We start from the raw sequence: 8,014 nt of genomic DNA on the forward strand, positions 1-8,014 counted from the left end.
TAAGGCCTTAAACCCACCCAAACACTTGTTTAAGAGTAGAAGCTCTTCACCACTTAAGTTGTATTAATGATAAGATTCATTTTGTGACCTAAGAGAGAGTTTAAGGCCAGGAGTTTACTCCTCTGGGCCGTATACTCCAAAACATATGGTCTTTTGACCATAAACTCCCATACGAGGCCTTGCACTCCTTTGTCGCAACCCATTAGCCTCCTAGCACTTGACCAAAAGTGTTTTCCTCGCATGAGGATATTTATACATGTTTAATTAGTGTTATAATCACTAATTGTTTATATACATATGTCTTCATATGTAATTAGGATCTTTGTGTGTGTCTAAAGTCTTCACTTGACACCAAGCACTTGACCGATCCTTCCTTACGATACAGTTCGATCAATTCCAATCACTTACAACAGGTGAGTTCATACCCGTTAATCAATGTTTTAAATGTTTTATGGGGGGGGGGATACAAGTAGAATCATGCTAGTTATTATATCAAATCACATGTGATTAATAAGCAGCATTCAAATGATTTACTACACATTAGCTGTTTTACCAAACAGTTGTTATTCAAAGGATTTTCATATATGTTTTATATATTTAAAACTCCTGATTTAATTTTTCATTATACACTGTATGTTTCATTTCAAACTCATTTACAATTGTGTTTCAAACAAATGTTTCTTTGTATTTAAAACTATTTTGTTAGATAAATACCTCCAACCTATTTTATAGATTGACATCAAGTCGATCTTTTCTTAGATAGTAATCATGTTCAAAAGGTTTTACAAAACTTATTTTATGCTTTTATAATATAAATTGCATGCCTATATATGTATATTTATATAAGAAATGTTTAAAAGACTTAGGAAGGCTATCCACCCTATTTCCTTTTCGCGCTTGAGATGTGGTCTGGTGGGATATCGGGTACCCATCCGAAGGTCGTTTGAATATTAGTTATATATCATGTGTACATATATAGTCATAAAGGTTCTTCCAGTTCATTCAATACCCTTGGGTAGCAAGGGTATACATCCATGTTCATACGTACCAGTTACATTACTAGTAAGCTACCATAAGGGTAGTTCAGGAAAACACTAGAACTATTACTAGTATACGATCTCATACAGTGACTCAGTTCATTCATGAGTCAATACTTGCTAGATAGAGAGAGAACATACATTACAGCTAGTACACATAGTACATTACTATTCATGCTAGATAGAGAGAGAACATACATTACAACTAGCACACGCAGAACATTTCAGTACACACAGGCTAGATAGAGGAAGATTACACTTTCAGTTAGCACATTTATTACATATACGTTTATGCATTTATGTGAACCATTGAGCGGGTCATGGCACTTCCTGCCACGACCGTTCTTGTATCCCGAATCTCCTTGATTGGAGAGTGTATGATTTTGCATATAGATCTATACTGGATTGACTATCCTACACCTTGTTGCTCGCTACAGTGGGACTTGCAAGTCTACGAGTGCCAAATATCATTTCTTACAGCGTCTTACATCGTCGTTTTACTAGAGTCGGTAGCAGGATACAGGTCGATCACATGTTATATTGAATACCTTTTTGTTTTAAGGTAGTTAATACGGTTGTAGTCATTTGATACTACACCATAACACTATTTCATTTTCCCCTTCACATTCACTTCGAGAACATTCACACGATGCATGATAATGTAGAAACTATATTTTTGGTTAATGATAATCAGAGTTGGGAAAATACACACTCTTACAAGAGACACACACATGGATACTAGATGCCTTGGTAGGAGGATACAGTTAGTAGGAAACATAGGGTTTTCTAGGATGTTCATTTACATACAAATATTTACAGTTCATTCGTACAAATACTTACATTTCAAATTACATACAAGTACTTACATACAAATTAAGACACTAAAATACTTGTAATCTCACCAGCTTCAAAGCTGATACTCGCTTTCAAAATTGCTTCAAAGCTGATACTCGCTTTCAAAATTACTTGTATCCTCAGGTCAACCATACACAGGTAGCGATGCAAGGTTTAGAGAAGATGGTGCTCGTTCAAGACTCATCTTTCATTTTGATTTATACTGTAATGTCTATTATAATTTGACAGAACACACTTGTATTACAATTATATTATTAATGCAATGGATGATGTTGTTGCTTGTTTACTACTTTTCATTGTTGTGATACTGTACTTGACGTCCTCCTCCCCAGAATGTTTCCGCCGTTCTTGGTTTTGGGGTGTGATAGATTGGTATCAGAGCATTGTTTATAGTGAATTAAGTATATCAACCCATAAAAGATATACTAACTATAAATACATAAGGGATTAAAAATACACACAGTACATTACTATACATGCTAGATAGAGAGAACGTACATTACAACTAGCACACATAGAACATTTCAGTACACACAGGCTAGATAGAGGAAGATTACACTTTCAGTTAGCACATTTGTTACATATACGTTTATGCAGTTATGTGAACCATTGAGCGGGTCATGGCACTTCCTGCCCCGACCGTTCTTGTATCCCGAATCTCCTAAATTGGAGAGTGTATGAGTTTGCGTATAGATCTATACTGGATTGACTATCCTACACCTTGCTGCTTGCTACAGTGGGACTTGCAAGTCTACGAGTGCCAAATGTCATTTCTTACGGCATCTTACATCGTTGTTTTACTAGAGTCGGTAGCAGGATACAGGTCGAACACGTGTTATTTGAAAACCCCTTTTTTGTATTAAGGTAGTTAGTACCACGGTAGTCACTTATTACAAATACTACGATACGATAATATTTTCCCATTACATTCACTTCGTGAATATTCACACGATGCACGGTAATGTAGTAACTATATTTTTGGTTAATGATAGTCGAATTTGGGAAAACACACACACACTCTAACAAGAGACATATACACGAACACGAGATGCCTTGGTAGAAGGCTACAGTTAGTAGGAAACATAGGGTTTTCTAGGAGAGTTCAAACATTATACAAAACATTGTACAAAACATTTTACAGAAACAACTTTCAAACGTTTTCATACAAACGCAGACATTAATATACTTATGATCTCACCAACATTAAGCTGATACTCGCTTTCAAAATAACTTGTATTCTCAGGTCACCACTAGACAGGTACAGGTGCCAGGCTTTTGAGAAGATGGAGTCCGTTCAAGTCTCATCTTTTATTTTGATATGTATATTTTTGGTGAATTGGGATGTTCTTGTTGTTTGTGGCATCAAAAGGGTTGATTTATAAATAGAGTGATTATGTATAATACTATATCTTTGTATTGATTATGATTGTTCATCATGGAAGATGGTGATTACATGCTTTTAATATATATAGGGATGATCTGGTTTTTCTTTATAACTATTTTTTATTAGAAATCTATGTGAGGTATCATTTTAATATCAAACTTTAATTTTGTATCATTAAGTGATTTAGCATGCAAGTAATACCTTAACGAAACTATCACAAACTATAGCATATGTAATGTCCCCAATTTCAACATATATATTTTTAAAACATACATTTTATACTCCAAAAGACCATTTTCATTAATCTAATATCGTTATACATTATTAATGTAAAAATAAAGTTTTAACAGAAGTCTTAGAAACATATTTATTTCTTGATGTGAATATTGTTATGTTGCAACCCTTTCACGATCAGAAGAACAACATGAAAAATAGTTATTCAACAACTGTAAGCCAATGCTTAATGAGTTCCCTAAGATACCACGTACAACAATATACATTAAATGCATACAAACAATGGCCTTTAGCACATGGTTGGTCCTCCCCGAGTATCTTGACCATCAATAATAAATTGGCCCGTCCTCAACTCACCACATAATATTTCAACATATATATTTTCCATATAACAAATAGTTCAACATTACAAGCAATTGACTAACTATCCTATCTACCTAAGAGCACAATTCCATTCTAACATACAAAGATGCATATTTCAATATATAGTATAGTGAGAAATTGCACTTTATTAGTCTCAAAACATCTTAAGTAGGTAGCTTTGCAGGCAAGTTGACCAACACGTATCAAACTATAACATACTTTACAGGTTATTAACTATTTGAGTATAAAGATTAATATTAAGATCATTTATTAATCCCAATGAATACTTCAAGTTCTAACTGATAAAGAATGACCAAGTAAGATCATATCGGATATAGGATCCATTTGGTATACAGAGTATATTGTTTAGAAAATTAACTTTAAACACCTTAGTAGATCTAGCCTAAACATCACTTCCGTAACTAGATCCATCGATGTTATGACTGGAATCACTAATATTCTTATTTATAGGATCATAATAATGACTATGAATATAAATATAAGTTACATTTACGGCATAGTAAGTGTAACTTAACTTACAGAGTTTTCTTGACAAAGGTTCTGAAAGTTCGCAGGTAGAACTTTGACTCAAAAAACTCTTTTTGTCGAGATCTCTGGCATATCAAAGCCTCGCCAAAGTACTCCAAAAACTATGAAAAGTCGGATTCAAATTATTAAATTCTCCAAGAGAGTTGGAGTGAAAGTTGTGGGTAAATGAGTAAGGTTTACAAGGTATTTATAGGCCCTTTAGGGGTGTGCCTCATTGTGGTTTTGCATAGGCAGCAAGCATTGAATCCAAAATTGACATGTGGCATCAGACCAAGAAATATTTAAATCAGCAAATATTCATATCTCTCGCATACGATCTCCATTTCAACATTCTTTGTATCCATGGATTCATCTCGTCGAGTACTACAACTTTCCTTTAAGTCTCAATAGTTAATTTTCATTTTATTTTTACCGTATATTTTATAAAGGATAACACTACTAAAACTCTTGCCAAGTTTATAACTTCTTTGTACGAACTCTATTCTCGATATTCTCTATATCTATGGATTCGTATTTACAAATACTTCAGTCCTTCTAGGGCTGAACGTGAAACCTTCTAAAAATCATAACTTCTTCATACGAAGTCAAATTTAGGCGTTATTTACACTCATAGTTTCTTAGTAATGTCTACTACATCTTTCATGATGATTACATTTGGCTAAAAAATAATATATTTCTATTTCAAAATTTTATAAACAATTGTTTTATATTAAAATATAAGTAAAGTGAAAATGGGGTGTTACAACATTCCATTACTAAACTGAAACTGTAACGACCCAATTTTCACGTCCGAAAATTTTGTTCGAAAACATTACTTTAGAAAAACATTAGCAATTCAAAACATCGTTTGATCAAACCATAACATAACGTAAACCATGTTTAAAAGCCAAACCATACAACCCATCAAAATATCAGAGTACAAATCCCGGTGAATCTCGTAAATGCAGAAACCAGAGTGTGTGCATGATGTGCCGCTACCGCGCCAGCTCCTTCCCCTTCGGTGAAGAGGTACCTGAAAACAAAACTGTAAAACGTAAGCACAAAGCTTAGTGAGTTCCCCCAACGTACCACATACCATACAAACACATAACATGCATACTGCCAGGCTATTCTGGGGTGCCTGACTACCCGGTATGGCCATTCTGGGGTGCCGACCTACCCATACGGCCATTCTGGGGTGCCGTCCTACCCGTGTCAAGCCATTCTGGGGTGCTGACTACCCATGTCAAGCCATTCTGGGGTGCTGACTACCCATCGGTCCTAACAACCGATCCTCAGGGACTGGTCCCCTCCTACTACCTCTATCGCATAACATAATAGGCCAACATACAAACATATCATCACATACTGTCAGACATTTCTGGGGTGTCTGACTACCCTGCGGTCCTATCAACCGAACTCTACTACTATCGCATATAACGTATCATGCTACCATATAACATATCAGGTAGTAGCAAACCTAGATGATATCACAAAGACAATCATCTATCATACGTCTCCTACTGGTGGGCCGACATTGTGGCCTTAGACCCACCACTACTGGAAGGTAAATCACCTCAAAGTAGCTGCTGAACTGATCGGGAACTGACTGACTGCTGCTGCTGCTACTCCGGAAATCCTCCGGCTGCAATTCCCACAACATACTCAATCAAACACTGCTAACTGTCCTTTGGGTAAAATGACCATTTCACCCCAGGTCTAGCCCTGAGTCCAAGTCAGAGTCAACTTTCAGTTGACCCGACTCACCGAGTCGGCTCACCAACTCGCCGAATTCCTATCCAGACGATTGTCCTGAGTCCCTGGTTCTACTCGTCGAGTTAGGCTATGACTCGACGAGTTCTTCTTCTAAACTGACATCGAAACTCTTCGTCCTACTCGCCGAGTTGTATGAACAACTCGTCGACTTCATCTTCATCCGATGAACACTCATGCTTAGACTCGCCGAGTTGTATGAACAACTCGCCGAGTCTGTTCTTGATCTATGAAGATTGCCTTGGACTCGCCGAGCCAGGCCATGACTCACCGAGTCCTACTATGGGTGAGTTCAGCTTCCAACTCACCGAGTCACCCCCTGTGACTCACTGCTCAAACTCGATACATCATAAAGGGACCAATTCGGTGACTCGCCGAGTCACATGAACGACTCGCCGAGTCGTCTCCATGCATCCATTAAATACACCGATTTGTTCGATTTCAGTCCATGCCATTCATAGATCTGGGCTTCTAAGGCACGAATCACACGTAAAATTTCCAACTTTACATGTAGATATTCACCAATATGGATTTTAGGGCTCAAAGTGCACCAAAAGGGGTAGATCTAGGGCTTTCATGCAATATGACCCCATAAAGGCATTAGATCCAAGCTCCAGGGACTAAATCATGCCTAGGTCTAAAGGCTAACAACTTATTACAACCCACAATGCACAAACAAGCTTGGGGAATGGCTCAAGAGGGACTTCCATGAAGCTAAAAGAGACTACAAGCTTGAAAACAGAGGGGAAACGAGCTATACCTCAAGGAAAACATTGAGATGACACAAAGATGCCTGGCCTCCTTCTCCTCTTCTTGATCTACTATTCTTTCTCCTCAAAATCTTCAAGAACACACCAAAACACTTCAATCTCTCAAGGAAATAAGGGTATAAACGATGTTGGGAGCTCTGAGGGTGAATGGGAGCGAGTTTGGGGCGGAAATGAGGGTTTAAATAGGGTGCAAACCCTTGAAATTTAGGGTTTCATCCAGCAGAGGTGACTCGCCGAGTCCAGGATATGGACTCGCTGAGTCGCCAACTTAAACGTGTCCTGGGTCTCGTCCCTACTTGGCGAGTCGGACCTATGACTCGCCAAGTCCAAGGCTAAAATGGGAAATACTCAAATAAGATTTACATACCAGGAACCAGGTGCTACAGAAACAATCTTTAGTTCGACCTACATGATTTATTTCCAAGTTTATATGTTGCCTAGCTTTTACGTGTTTCTGTTATGATGGTACCATTTAATATGAGAATGGAGAAATTATGATTGGTTCATAAGCTTCTAAATTTTATTATTCATGTTATACATTAAAAATAAACTGCAATAGTTTTGTTCATATACTTTATTCAACTATAAATGTTGATCGATAATATTTAAAACTGAAAATCAATATATTTTATAAGAAACCGAGTAAACCCAAACCGAACCGAATATATATATATATATATATATATATATATATATATATATATATATATATATATATATATATACTAGTCGTTTACCCGCGCCAAACGATGGGTGTGACAATGGTGGTTGAATGCTGAAAGATGAATTAATCCTAGAAATGGAAACTTCAGCGATATGTATTCAAGATTTGTGAACGAAAATTGCGAGATTTGGGGAAATACGGAGATAAGGAATGATCCGGATCAAAATAGCCTAAGAATAGGGGATAAGAGATTTAACATTTTCAACTCTATTTATTTTAAATATAAATTTAGAGGTGTCCCACATTGAAGCTGTGTTTAAACTCAAGAAAAGTGTCTTAATCTATATAATGAAGTCTTTTCTTAACCAAAACCTATAAACACTACTACAAAATGAATTTATTGTGA

The sequence above is a fragment of the Lactuca saligna genome, chromosome 6, assembly GCF_052625555.1.
Source record: "Lactuca saligna cultivar CGN05327 chromosome 6, ASM5262555v1, whole genome shotgun sequence".
NCBI lineage: Eukaryota > Viridiplantae > Streptophyta > Magnoliopsida > Asterales > Asteraceae > Lactuca > Lactuca saligna.